Genomic DNA, 12276 nt, shown 5'->3' with positions numbered 1-12276 from the left:
ATTAGTTTGTTTAAGAAAACAGTATTCAAATGTTAATACGCGTCAAACGCTGCTTGGTGCTATCTCTGTCAAGCAATACACCTTGTAAAAACAGTAAACGTTTAGTCATAAGACCGCCTTAAAATATTCATAAAACATATGGCAACAAGCCACTGTAACCAATGCCGACATTACTCCCGCCTGCCGTAAGCCTACATTGGCAGACAGACTGGCATAACATTACGTTATCAAAGGGACCCTGCCCTAGGGAAAACAATACAACTTACTGAGGCGTACCTCCACCTCACTATTGACGAACCGTCTCCAAAACATTAATTAACAGGAACCACACAAACAAAAACCGCCTATCAAAATACATCAAGATGACCGAAACAACAGGGAGGGAGGGACGCGCCAGGAACAAGGGGAGGGCGTCCAGTTTATATATTTATATATATATATATATATATATATATATATATGTACCGCACCTTTCTGTTGCCCATTCCCTGCCTCCACTACACCACATGGTTTCTAAGGATAGGCTGTTCACTTTAGCTTGCCCCGGTCATGCAGTTCGTTTTGGCCTCTGGGGCTTTCTAGATCAGAAGGGTTCAGCATTGTTGCAGGCAGAGGCGTATATAGTGTATGGCAGCCATGGGCGCCATCTCAAGGGGGGCGCCGGTGAGCGGCTTTTAAATGCCGCTCACCGGCATTTTTTTTTTTTTTGATGCGGAGGAGAGAGAGGGGCGCCTAGCAACCGCTCGGCGCCCCTCATTCTCCTCCACGAGCCCTCTACCCCCGTCCCGGTGCCGGCATTTCATGCAGAGCTCCGCAATATGCCGGCATTTTGCGGCGCTCTGCATGAAATGCCGGCACCAGCGAGCGGCTTTTAAACACTGATGTGGAGGAGAGAGAGGGGCGCCTAGCAACCGCTCGGCGCACCTCGTTCTCCCCCGCATCAAAAAAAAGAAGACAGCGTTTAATAGCCGCTCGCTGGTGCCCGCTGCTTCACTGCTGGGCGCCGAAATATGACGTCATATTACGGCGCTCAGCATTGAAGCAGCGGGCACCAGCGAGCGGTTCAGGAAGACAGAAGTATCGTCCTCCCGTCGCTGGACTTCAAGGTGAGAGGGGGGAGAGAGGGAGTTAAAAAGTGATGAGGAAGGGAGGAAGGGAGGGAGTTAAAAAGTGATGAGGAAGGGAGTGAGGGAGTTAAAAAGTGATGAGGAAGGAAGGGAGGGAGGGAGTGAGGGAGTTAAAAAGTGATAAGGGAGGGAGGGAGGGAGAGAGTTAAAAAGTGATGCGGGAGGGGGTTAAAAAGTGATGCGGGAGGGAGAGGGGGAAGATATAAGTAAAGAGTGTGCATTAATGTGTGGATGCATTGAGTGAATGAGAGAGAGCATGAGTTAATATGTGAATGTATTGTCTGAATGAGGGAGAGCATGAGTTAATGTGTGGATGAGTTGCCTGAATGAGGGAGAGCATGAGTTAATGTGTGGATGAGTTGCCTGAATGAGGGAGAGCATGAGTTAATGTGTGGATGAGTTGCCTGAATGAGGGAGAGCATGAGTTAATGTGTGGATCCATTGAGTGAATGAGGGAGAGCATGAGTTAATGTGTGAATGAGTTGTCTGAATTAAAGTGTGAATTAGTGAGTGACTGTAAAAGTGTTTGTGTATCATAGATGTATAATTGTGGAAGGGCAAAGATGGCACTAGCAGGAGGTTTGAGCCTTGGGGACCAAGATGGCACAGGCAGGGTGTATATGGGACAAAGATGGCACTGGCCGGACTGTTTGGGGACAAAGTTGACTTGTGCTGGGCTGTTTGGGGACAAAGATTGCAAATCTTTTGTGTGTTATCTGGGTGCTAGTCGGGTTCTATGTGGGCAGTGTGGACGCCAGGGCTGGCTTTGGGGTGTGCAACCTGTGATCTATGCCTGTAATTTAGGGGGTTTTAAATATACCTTTAATGCCCTGTTTTTATGTGAATTCCAATTGATCTTTACCTGCAAAGATGGGTTTTTGTGTTATTCTGTAGATCCATATCTGCTATGCTATGTTTCCATACATTATTTTTGTGTACTTGGAAATACAGGGTTAATATGTCTTATTCAGTTGATCTATACCTGTGATGCTACGTTTCATATATTATTATTGTATACCTGCAAATACAGGATTTGTATGTCTGATTCTGTTTATTTGATATATACCTTCAGTGCTGAGATCAGCAGTGTGTGTTTTTTCAGTGGTATGATTTAATGGTGGAAATTATTAATGCTCCCCAGTTTGACTGTGGTATCTTGTGTGCCCCCCTTAAATATTGTTTCTAGAGTCGCCACTGTTCCCTACACACATGTTAACAGCCTGCACCTGCGCCTGCCCCCCTCCTCATCGCAGCCCTTATGAAACCAACAACATGGGCTGTTTCACAACAAGGGAGGGCAGCCCAGAGACAGCCAATGGGAGGCCACCCCTGCCGGTCACGTGAGCACACACTTTATGTAATGTTGCCGCACATGTTATGTCAGGGGCTCTTTGTGCTTCTTCTTCTTCCCACTTTGTCTCCGCCGGAGTCCGGATCCGCTGCGTGCCAAGCGGGGTGGAGTGTTACCCTCCTGTGACCCATGGATGTCTTTAACTGCCCCTCCTGCCAGCAGGCCCTCTGGGACCCTGTAACTGTAAGATGCGGCCACTCTTTCTGCAAAAGGTGCTTGCGGGGGCCAGCAGTGGACAGGTGCCACATTTGCAAGCAGAAGCTGAAGGCCAGGGGTGCCCAGGAGCTGAAATGTAACACCCTTTTATGCAACTTGCTGGAGAAGTGCCTGCAGAGCGAAACCAGACTGAACAGGGTGAGAAGCGACCTGCGCGATTTGCTCTCACTCCAGGACCACGAAGAGGCAGCAAAAGTGGCCTCCAGAGGAGTTGCGATGGGTGAGTTTCTGTAGGAGGTCCCATGGGGGGCATTTAAATGTCTATATGTGATCCTCATGATGATATAAGAGTAGATCATATATCACATTATATATGATCATTGCTATTACCGTATTTGCTCGATTATAAGACGACCCCGATTATAAGACGACCCCCCAAAATCAAAATATTAATTTAGGAAAAAAACAAAAAGCCTGAATATAAGACGACCCTATAGGAAAAAAGTTTTACCAGTAAATATTAATTCATGTAAATTATTTTTTCATGTTTAATAAAAGCTATGATTGAGAAAAATATATGTTTTAAATTTCCTTTTATTTGCCAACCTGCCTCCCCCCAGTTATGCCACTCTGCCCCCAGAAATGCTTTATACCCCCCTATTTGCCACTCTGCCCCATGATATGCCTTATACCCCTATATGCCACTCTGGCATATAGGGGGTTAAAAGGCATATCATGGGGCTGAGTGGCATATAGGGGGTTAAAATGCATTTCTGGAGGTATATAGGCATATCATGGGGCTGAGTGGCATATAGGGGGTTAAAATGCATTTCTGGAGGTCCAGAAATGCATTTTAACCTCCTATATGCCACTCAGCCCCATGATATGCCTTTTAACCCAGCATGTACTGGCTGCCTTGGCTTGATAGGAGTGTGATTGCTGTTAGCAGTTTGATATATATATATATATATATATATATATATATATATATATATATCTATATCAAACTGCTAACAGCAATCACACTCCTATCAAGCCAAGGCAGCCAGTACATGCTGGAACCTGGGGATGATAGTAGTGGGTTTACAGCCTCCCTATGCCATGCTACAACCCCCACCCCCCTTACACATCCATGCTATCACACACAAACACATTTAAATACTCATTCATTCCATTAATCACACATACTTCACACATTAAACACACATTAATCACACATACTTACCCAAAAACCCTCCCCCACCCCCTTACCTGAACTGCAGATCTCTCACTCGAAGACTTCTGCAGGGGACCGGCTGTAGAGCAACTTCTCTGGCCCCGCCCCCAGAGGAGGGAGGGGGAGATAGAGCTCTGTGAGGACGCTGCAAGCTTCCTGTCCTCCTGCTTCTAACAGAAGAGACGCTGCTCGCGACCGGTAAGCAGCATGGCCCCAGCAGACATTTTTTGGGGGGGACTGAGAAGACGACCCCGATTATAAGACGAGGGGTATTTTTCAGAGCATTTGCTCTGGAAAAAACCTCGTCTTATAATCGAGCAAATACGGTATATACCGGGATTAACTCATCCATAGCCAGCGCATATTGAGTTTCTGTAAAATTGTGGACAGTGATCATTATCAATGCGTTTCTGTATTTTAATGGCCTGTTGTATGATTATTATTATTATTTATTGTTGTATATAGCGCCATCATACATACGCTGGTGGCAGCGTGTTAGGTGCCTGCCGCCGTCGCACTGTTACGTGTCTATGTAGGATGCCATCCTGAGAATGGAACGTAAAAACCTTTTTTGTTACTTAAAATATTTGTACTGGTGGTTGATCTGTGCCCTCCTACCATTAGACTGGGCTTAGAGGGTCTTTCAGGTGTTGAAATGTCTGCCCAGAGCCCAGCAATGCATTAAAGTGCAGAACCTTCTTAGATGGAGAGGGGGAATGACGGAAGTAGAGGCGCATGTCCAAGACTGGACTCATCTCTGATAGCCTCAGGTCAGTTGAACCATCAGACGTGACATCAGTGCCAGTTAGGCATACCTTGGAGATCTTCTTTAGTCAGCTGACTGCAACTATTTAGGTATTAACCCTTTAATAGCACGTCAAGAAGATTCTTTGGAGTGATTTGCCAAATTGTAAGACTTGTCATTTTTTTTAAAGATGCGCTTAACTGAGTCACCTGCATTCAAGCAGGGATATCATCCATAACATACTGGTATCAAAAGCACCAAGTAGGGGTCTTATGTATGATCACAGCAGTGTAGAATAGGACAGAGTCAGTTCCAGACCGTGTGATCTGGAGATTTTACTCCTTCATCCGGAGACGCTGATATTTGGGCAACAAACCACGGACTCCGGGTCAAACCTTAAGAGTTCCCAGCTAGGCTCTTACAAGAATTATGGGGCTCATTCATTCTTTGGCGCAAAATTGGACGTTTGGGTGAGAGAGGGAACGTTCCTTGTCTCTCACCCTGCTCTGCGGACGCTGACATATTTAGATTTACGAATGTTTGCCATGTTAGGTTTTTTTTATGTTCTGTCCAATAGCAGATTATCTAAAATCATAGCTACCTGTGGAGTAGGAGGAACGTAAACCAGTTCTGGGTGGATCGAGGAGCACCTGTGAACGCTGTGCGTCTGCTTATGACAGCTTGACAAAGGCCCTGTTTGGCCGAAACGTTGCTTTTGTTTGTTTTCGCTTAATAAAGTGTCCTAGAGACTGGAAGCTGTTTGGAGTGCTGGGATTCCTTTTCTTTGTTTGAATGCTTATGACACGGTTTGAGTAATAAGCAGCATTTAACGATAAGTAATTAGCGAGATCTTTAACCTGAGTGCTGTTGGTAGCTACTGAATACTTCAAAGCAGTCTGGTGACACTTTCCCAAACATCCAAGAGGGAGTCACTGGGTTCTGTCTATGAGACACATATAGTGCTACATGTAGTATGGGCGATCAGACCTACTTCCACATTTCTGGGTGACAGATGGTGCCCTTCTGTGGCACCTGGACCAAGAGCCGGAGCCAGGCCCTTTTGCACCCGAGGCAACAATGAAAAATTGCAACCCCCAGCTGCCCATTAATATGTATATACACATACACCAGCTTACAAACATACAAATACCTACACTGCCCTTACACACGCACACACACCAGCTTACAAACACACACCTGCCCTTTAACACGTGTATACACATACACTGCCCTCACACTCCCCTACATTTACACACACACATATATACACACACACATATACACACACACCAGCTTACAAACACAGAAATACCTACACTGCCCATACACACACACACGCTGCCCATACACACACACACACACACTGCCTATTCACACAGACACACACATGCTGCCCATACACACACATGCTGCCCATACACACACACACACAGCCCACACACACACTGCTCATACACACACACACTGCTCATACACACACACACATATTGCCCATACACACACACTGCCCATACACACACACCAGGTTACAAACACACACACATACACAGCACTTACACACACACCAGCTTACAAACACACACATATACACAGCCCTCACACACACACACACCAGCTTACAAACACACATCTATACACAGCCCTTTCTCCCATCTATTACTTTTCTCATCTTCCATCATCTTCTATCTTCCATCCTGTGGTGGGAGCTCGAGGTCTGTCACTCCAGGCCTCTGCTTGACATCATATCCCGGAGCTCTGCATCATTTGCCGTCGCATAGTGGTTAGGGAGAACGGAAGACGAGGTCTGAATAGGGAGCGTGAGGTCTGTCAAATGTTGGGCCGGTTTGAGGGGGATTGTGATATCCCCACCCAGCCGTGCTCATCGGACACCTCCACCCCAGACCAGTGCTGATGGTGCCTGGGTGCGCACTGCCCACGGGGGCGCCTGATGAGCAGGGCTGGATGGGGAGAGCACAATCGTGCAGTCCCCTGAAGACCGGCACAGGGGAGGGGGCCTTTCCGGTCGCCCTCTCCCAAATAGAAATGCTACTGTCCGTGATCTCCCCAAGCAGACCTGCAGCTTCTGATCGGGCAGCTGTGCGCCCAAGGCGAGTGGCTCACTCGCCTCACCCTTGCTACAGCCCTGCCTGGACCAGGAGAATGCCAGCTGTCACTCCAGAAAATATGGTGTCTTCCAATGAAAGTAGGTCCCAATGTAATGTAAGAAAATACCCGCAATGTATAAGTAGGTCGGACCCCCACCCACTAGGGGCCACAAAAAAACCCCTTCATGCCTGGTCATACACAGAAGAACTCTACATTGGCATTGAGAACCGTAGCCATAATGGACTACATACATTGGGAATTAAACAATTCTTTTGCCATAGCAACAATTAATAATAATTTATTATCATTCAAGAATTATTTCAAAACTGTATGTATATTTAGTTACAAAAGTATTTTGAGTAGAGTACGTTGAATATCGACACATGTAACATTCAATGTAATTATGTTGTAGGCGCAACATATTAAACACTGGCTAAATTTTCCTCCATTTAGCTGCTTGAAGATCTCGGTTTTCCGGGGGCCTTCATCTCCTGAAGAGCTGTTAGACGAGGTCTCTCATTACTTGAAGTCGTCCAGTCCAGACGCCGCTACCCTCATAGCTCCTCTAAAAGCTGCATCCATTGATACATGTGGCACAATAGCGAATGTGAAGGTAACGTTAAGTTTTGGTATGATTGGGATATAGCCATTGAAATACTGCAGGTTTACCTTACCAGGAGACATACGAAAATCACAAACAGTAGGAACCAAATTCATAACTTACCTCTGGCTCAGGGGGCATAAGATTGAAATGTTGAAATGTTGAGATACATCTGATGTCATCAATACAATGTGAGCCAGGAGAAAGAGTCAGAGCAAGCTATAGGTAAAGGGCCATATTTTAAATTTAGTTTCAGAGGGTATGCAGAGCTAGTGGAGGGACTGGCACAGTGGGACAGCTAATGATGGGACAGGGACTAATACTCACCGTACCCTTGTCTTTAGACAACGTCACATATTATATGACTCCACTTATTGTACCTCCCCTTTTATTATACTGTAAAGCGTAACATAGATGCACAAACACGTAGTAAAAAATAAATATGCGTACATATACATTGTACTGTGAAAAAGTATTTCCACTCTTTCCCATTTTTTCTGGCTTTTGCACATTTGTCACATTGAAATGTTTCAGATCATCAAACTAATTTTAATATTAAATAAAGTCAACTCCAGTAAAACACAAAATGCAGTTTTCAAATGAAGATTTTATGTATGGGAGGAAAATAAGCTATCCTACTCAACCTGGCACTATCTGAAAAAGTAATTGCCCCCTTACTTATTGAATCAATTAATTAACCAATTTAAATGATAATTGGGTTTAATTTCACTAGACACCCCCAGACATGATTACTCCCAGCCCTGCTGAATCTAAATATCAATTAAATAGAAAGTTTTTTGCAAAGTGATGTAGGCTTAAAGATCTCAGAAAGCAGCACATGATGCCACGATCTGAAGAAACTTAAGAGAAAAGAAGAAACAAAGTCATTGACATCTATCAGTCTGGAAATCATCCAAAGCAATTTCTAAGGCTCTGGGACTCCAGCAAAGCACTGTGAGAGACATTATCTACAAATGGAGAAAACGAACAAAAAGAACACAAACTCTTGTCTGACATTTGCCAAAATACATCTTGATGATCCTCAAGACTTTTGGGATAATATTCTGTGGACTGATGAGTCTAAAGTGGAATTTTTTTGAAAGACATGCTTCCTGGTAAATCTGAAGTAAATCTTAACACAGCATTCCATAACATCATACCAACAGTCTAACACAGTGGTGGTGGTAGTGTGGTGGCCTGGGACTGCTTTGCTGTTTCAGGACCTGGGCGACTTCCCATAATTGATGACGCCTGAAGGAGAATGTCCAGTCATCAGTTTGTGACCTAAAGCACAAGCGCAGTTGGTTATGCAGCAGGACCATGATCCGAAGCACATAAGCAAGTCCACCTCTTAATGGCTCAAAATAAACAAAATGAAGGTTCGGTGCTACCAAGTCAAAGTCCTGACTTAAATCCGTAGGTAATGCTCGAAAACCTTCCAATGTGGCTGAATTAAGCCAAGAAGAGTCACCAATATTAATAATAATATTGCTATTTATTGCAAATGTTTGATTGCACTTTTTGCGCAAAGGATGGCAACCAGTAATGGCATTATTTTTTCACATGAGTAAAAAAGGTTGAACTCTTTACCTTCAATAAATAAAATAATGATTTAAAAGCTGCATTTTGTGTTTATAAATTGTTTTATATTAACATGTAAATATGACAAGAAAGGAGAAATTGAAGAAATTAGGTAAATACCGTATTTTCTCTAGTTTTTTCAGAGTAAATGGTCTGAAAAATATCCCTCGTCTTATATTCGTTATAATCAAACCTCAAATAGAGATCTGACTACAAGACTAAGATCCATATTTCCCGCAGCGCTGCAGGGGACTTGAATCCTTCTCTCTGGCAGCCAGTGGCTTCTATGACAGAGCGCAGGCATCACATGACCTTCCAGTGCTCCACCAAAGAAGCCGTGGCACTTTTTATTAACAGAGCAATTCTCTCTTCTGCATGTGCTCTGGCAGCTCTTATAACATGCTTTTCTTCTTTCTGCCTAATCTTATAGATCTGTCTGTCTTCCTAACTTTGCTTTTCTTTGTATTTACTAAATGCTTCTTGTTTTTTACTATTCTGGCCACTTCTGCGGAGTATCACAGTGTTTTCTTTAAATTTTGCTCTTACTGACCAGCCTAATAAAACTTTATGTTACCTTCAATAATTGAACTTTTAAATAATCTCATTCCTCCTGTACTCCATTAAATGGCACCAAGTAACTTTTTTACACATTTTCTCATTTTAGAAAATTCAGCAAGGGTGTGGGGTCATTAGGGTGACCAAATTTGCCTTGTTTTCCAGGACACATATAATTTTTACATATTGCTGACCAAACCTGCTGTATGGGGCATCATTTTATCTGTGCTGGCGGCATCAATACACAAGGGGGCAGCTGGGGCCATTACTTAAATCAATACTAAAAGGAGGGGCTGGCTGGGGGCAAAAACACAAAAGGGGGGTCAACGACAAAGAATTGTGGGAAAAAAACATTGTTTTTATTGTTGTAGTTTAGCCCATCCAGATGTGTGACAGAGCCTGTCCAGGTGTGTGTGTGTTTGGGTGTTAGTTTGGCAGAGCCTTTCCTGTGTTTGGGTGTCGATGTGGAAGAGGCTGTCCTGGTGTGTGTGTCAGTGCGGCAGAGCCTGTCCTGGTGTGTGTGTGTTTGGGTGTCAATGTCCTGGTGTGTGTGTTTGGGTGTTGGTGTGGCAGAGCCTGTCCTGGTGTGTGTGTGTGTGTCAGTGTGGCACAGCCTGTCCTGGTGTGTGTGTTTGGGTGTCGATGTGCCAGAGCCTGTCCTGGTGTATATGTCTGGGTGTTGGTGTGGCAGAGCCTGTCCTGGTGTGTTTGTCGGTGTGGCAGAACATGTCCTGGTGTGTGTGTTTTTGGGTGTCAATGTGGCAGAGCCCATCCTGATGTTTGGTTGTTGATGTGGCAGAGCCTGTCCTGGTGTGTGTGTTTGGTCATCCGTTTCCTGGCACTGTAGAAATAAATTTAACTATTTAATTTTTACCATTTCAGAGATAAAGCACCCTCCTTTGTAGATCACTTCAAAGGACAAACCTTTCCAGGCCCAACAATCAGTGAGAGGAGAAGTAAAGTTATTGTGTTATTTACTCTATTTCAATCTGCATATTTTATTAAAATTGATTAGTGACTTCAGGCACCCTGTGTATGATGACTTTTTTAGTGTACTGATGTACTCCCAATCCCATCACATTAGATTATATCCTATATTATCTGCCTAGCACTGATGTCATCTTATCCAGTACACATGGATGCTGAGGAGTTAAGCTTCTGTCTATTGATTTTATTTCTATAAAAAAGGCCCACCAAAATCCTCAGCACCAGGCCCATGATGATCTTAATCCAGCCCTGCCAATAACTAATACATAAAGATTTTTGTATATTGTATATTTTTCATTTTTTAGAGTCAATTACCAGCCCCTGGCAAGTATGTCTTAATGGGAAATAAGATTAAAGCGATTAAAGGGAAATGCTCTGAAAAATACCCCTTGTTTTATAATCCAACCTCAAATAAGAGTAAGATCCAGATCCCTGCAGCGCTACAGGGGACCTGGATCCTTGTCTCTGTCAGCTGGTGGACGTCTGCGCAATGTGCCGGGACTCCTATGACGGAGCGGCAACGTGACATAATATTTGGGTCAACATAGAAGTAAAGTCATGCAGTAAGAAAAAAAATGATATAGCTGTATTATTCCAAAAGAAAATGAAGCCTTTAGTCAGTTGATACACTTTATTACGCTAAAATAGAAATACATATAAAGTAACAAAAGCTTTTAAGACCTCACTTGTCACTTATTTTGTGTGATTTATATTTATATGAATTTCTGATGTTAAGTATTTCTTTTTCTTTCTAAATATCTTACAGGGAGGAAAGAAGAAAAAAGACAAGCATTAGAACAACAAAAGTGATACAATGTTGCTGGAACATGCATTTAACAAACCTCCATTATACTTATTAATGCGCTTCTGCATGTGTGTTTGTAAATGGTCTGCAATGTATATACTGATCTTTACTTAAAGGTCATGGGTTTTCAGAATAAAACCTTAAACAAACTTGTTGAAGTATTCCAATATACCGAGTACCTGTATATAGACTCTATACAATCGTCTACAGCCTAGGGCTGAATATTGAGCAGACTAAGGGATCTATCAGGAAATAACACGGGGGCTCAATATAGAAAACAGAGGGGGGGGTATTAAAGAAACATTTACATAAATAAAGGCGTTTCACAATGTATCAGAGGGAAGTTCGTGAAATCAAGGAGCTGAAACCACAACTCTCCTGACAAGCCTTCTGTTGGTGAATAACTACAAACAGCAGACTAAAGTGGAGGACTGCATTGGGATGCGGGTTCTGCGGGACCCACCAAAAAACTCGGGTGGTCTTTCGGGCGCTGCGGGCGGTCAGACACTGTACCTGCGGGTCTCAGTAATCCTGCGCACTCCCGCAAGGCTGCCTTCGCGTTGCTCCCTCACAACATCTATTCTCTTGTTCCGCAAAAGGAAGCCAGCGGAGTCACGTGATTTTACGCCATGTCATATGACTCTGCTCAGCTCCTGGGTGGAACAAGAGAAGAGATGCTGTAAGGGAGCAACATGAAGGCAGCCTTGCGGGACTGCACAGAAAATCTGCAGTACAGGTAAGGGGGTGGGTGGGATTGGACACATATGTTGCGGGAGCGGGCGGAATCGGACACATATGTTGCGGGAGCGGGTGGGATTGGACACATATGTTGCGGGAGCGGGCGGGAGTGGAACGCGCACATTGTGGAAGCGGGCGGTAATGGTCACAAAATCAGCGGGAGCGGGATTAAAAAACTAAAGGACCTGACTCTAAACAGGTCTTGACTGAGGATGACCAACTGGCTCTGGCACTTGAAGGCCACCAAATAACATTTGTGCAGAGATCAGGATATGTGTGGCTGCGAGTAACGTTATTACAGTTTTGGA

At 44.1% G+C, this 12276-nt stretch overlaps 1 long non-coding RNA gene across 1 annotated transcript; it reads left to right on the top strand.

Annotated features, from left to right (window-relative positions):
* The first annotated feature begins 2752 nt into the window (after positions 1–2752).
* On the top strand, positions 2753–11379 carry LOC128503016 (uncharacterized). Its single transcript, XR_008355193.1, has 2 exons — positions 2753–2914; positions 11192–11379. It is a non-coding gene; the product is annotated as an uncharacterized LOC128503016 (long non-coding RNA).
* The last annotated feature ends 897 nt before the right edge of the window (positions 11380–12276 follow it).

This window comes from Spea bombifrons, chromosome 8 (genome assembly GCF_027358695.1).
Source record: "Spea bombifrons isolate aSpeBom1 chromosome 8, aSpeBom1.2.pri, whole genome shotgun sequence".
NCBI lineage: Eukaryota > Metazoa > Chordata > Amphibia > Anura > Pelobatidae > Spea > Spea bombifrons.
The sequence above is the reverse complement of the archived record's forward strand: the minus strand, read 5'-3'. Positions and strand labels throughout refer to the sequence as shown.